The sequence below is a fragment of the Apis dorsata genome, unplaced genomic scaffold (assembly GCF_000469605.1).
Source record: "Apis dorsata unplaced genomic scaffold, Apis dorsata 1.3 scaffold_196, whole genome shotgun sequence".
Taxonomy (NCBI): domain Eukaryota; kingdom Metazoa; phylum Arthropoda; class Insecta; order Hymenoptera; family Apidae; genus Apis; species Apis dorsata.
The window spans coordinates 712,545-715,352 of NW_006263480.1; the positions used below are offsets into that span (position 1 = coordinate 712,545).

General features: G+C 39.4%; 1 protein-coding gene across 1 annotated transcript in view; it reads right to left on the reverse strand.

Moving 5' to 3' along the window:
• The window catches only part of LOC102677155 (homeobox protein extradenticle), a 62,777-nt gene that overhangs the window by 56,380 nt on the left and 3,589 nt on the right, over positions 1 to 2,808 (reverse strand). The window lies entirely within an intron of this gene.

The window sequence follows — 2,808 nt, forward strand, 5'->3', positions numbered from 1 at the left end:
AACTCGCGTATACGTTACTCGCGCTGACAAACAATAAATAAAGTTGACCGCCAATCGGACAACCAAGCTAGCAATCGATAACGACCACTCTTTGATTAATTACACGGTCACACGCGATCCTTCTTGCGAATTAACTATTCGCTATTTTAGAATTTAGTTTTCCAATAATAGAAGATGGGTTGTTGGCAATTTCGTCATGTTCTTCGAAATATTTTTCTAATTTTTCTTCTTTTTTGTTATGCGATAATATTCGATATATAATAGAAATATAATTGTGAATTTATTTTTTTTTTAAAGCTACACGTGTTTAAAGTTAGTCTTAGTGAGCTTGTGGTTCGGGTTTTAGGTTACGTGATATTAATTCTTTGCAGACGAATGTCACTGTTAGAATTAAATTACGTTAAATTTAATTAATTTAATTCTGGTATACATTTGATAGTGAGAAAATTTTTATAAAATAGCAAATATCTTTGCTTATTATTATTATTATAATATATAAGTTTTTATATTATGTAAGAAAATATTCTCGACTTGTCGGGAATCGAAAGAGTGAAAATCGTTCGCAAAGGATTAAAGATTATATTTCGTCATCGTCGAAATATCTTCGAAATATTATCGAAAAATACAAAAAATATTTAGAAAAATATATATATCCTTGCTATATAATGTATGTGTAATTTCATTAAATCTCGATTCGAATCGAATTTTAAAAAATTAAATAAACAAAAAATTCCACTTCTCAGAAAAGAGATTTCACGCCTTAAAATGATTGTATTTCTGGTATTGGATCTACGTCGATAGCGGTGAGGAATATTTTTAGGAGATCGCGGTATGTGGCGTCGACGATTATACCACCGCTGTGAAGAACTATTCAAAGAAAAGATCTCTGAGCGTGGAAGGAGGAGGAGGGGGAGAAAGAGAAGAAGAAAATGGATTAGGGGTTGGTCAAAAGCGGGTTCGAGAAATCCCGCGGATTTTCGAGCTTTCTCTCTCTCTCTCCCCTTCCTTCCCTTTCCCACCCCTCTCTCTTTCTCCCAACTATCTTCCCAACTAGGGATCTTTGTACATCCCATGGGAAATCGGCCTAAACGGGGTTGACCAAAACAGGTTTTCAAAGATCAACGCGTTTCGAAGGAGAACTGTTTCGAATGACCGTGACAACGCAACGAAGCAATCGGTCATGATACGAGATATTCAAATGAGAATACAGTCCATTAAAAATAGATCTCTCGGCCGAGCGAAGGATGGAAAGATACATTTTTCAATACGTGATTTCCTCGTGACATTTCGAATTATTTTATAGCGCTGTGTGCAAACGAATGAATGAATCATTGAAAGATAAAAAATATATATATATATATATATATATTTCTCGGCAAGTGTAATAAAAATCTAGTGTAACATTCGTAATATCAGTACAAGCTGCTACACAACGTTTATCGGTCGCGAATGAGAGAGAGAGAGAGAGAGAGAGAGAGAGAGAGAGAGAGAGAATGGGGAGAAATCTGACTTGGTACGGTCCTGATCCGAAGTTATCCGAGCTCCGCGAGAGAGCCGATTATATTAAATGGCTGGTAAAATGGTCTGCTTAACATAGCGTTTATCTGCTCCTCTTGGTTTTAGTACTTTTTCACTGCCTCGTCAGCCATTGCCCATAAACTCTACTACAAGCCTTGCCTCTTTTTCCCTCTTCATCCCCTGTCGCTTACTCTCTGCTACCCCGTACAATTTTTCTCCCTGTACCTTCGGCCTGACCTACGCGTACATGCGCGCCCATGTGCCATGGGCGAGAACGCGCGTGTATACTTAGCACGACTCATAAAGAATATAGAACCATTAAAACGACTCATCCTCTTGAGTGTGCTCATCATACTTTGACGCCTTTTTTGTTTACATAAATCCTCTTTACGCTCCTCGACACCGTTTCACTTTCTATATCAGACATCGAAAGAGCTCTTTCATGAATGTAATTAAGGGTGGCCATTCAGGGCGAGCCCTGATGTTTTGTCAAATATTATATATATATTGTTCGTGTCCGCAGCAATTAGCGGGGATACAATTGCGTAAAGAGAACGGGACGTTTTTTTTTTTACACGTAGGATTCTCAGCAAAAAGAAAACATTCGTAAAAAATGCAAACGACCGATACGTAATCGATAATTACGACAACCTTGAATTTTTAATTAATACACGAGTGGAGCCTGTTTTCTTTCTCAATGAATAATAACGTCAACACGATCGAATGAATTTACTTCTCTAAATACTAAATTAAAAGATAACCAACTTTATGAATATTTTATCGATTATTTTATGCTTTTTCAACGTATAAAACGACCATCGTTTCGTAACCAAGGATAGCATGCCTCTTTTTTCTCAATTTTATCAAAGAAACGTACACAACGGGCACCGTACGTGGAATGTCGAACCCTCAACCAGCACAATACCACCCTCGCCGCGAGAACGAAGAAAACTAGCAAGGGAAAAACGAAAGAGAGAGGGGGAGGGGAGGGGAGAGAGGGAAGGGGGAGAGGAGAAAGGAGAGGAGAGAGGAAGAGAGGGAAGAGGAGAGAGGAAACGAGAGGGAGAGAAGAAGCGAGGGAGAGAGAGAGAGAGAGAGAGAGAGGGAATGTGTAGATGTACACATATACTTATAGAGGAACGACGTGAAAGAGGGTGGCTTAGCATGAGGGGCGTGGTGGCCCCACCACCCCCATCAAACGACCAGGCAGAACTACTTTTGGGGTAGCCGACCCACACACCTCTTTCTCTACCTCAATCCTCCCTCCTCCTCACTCCTTTCCCATCCCCC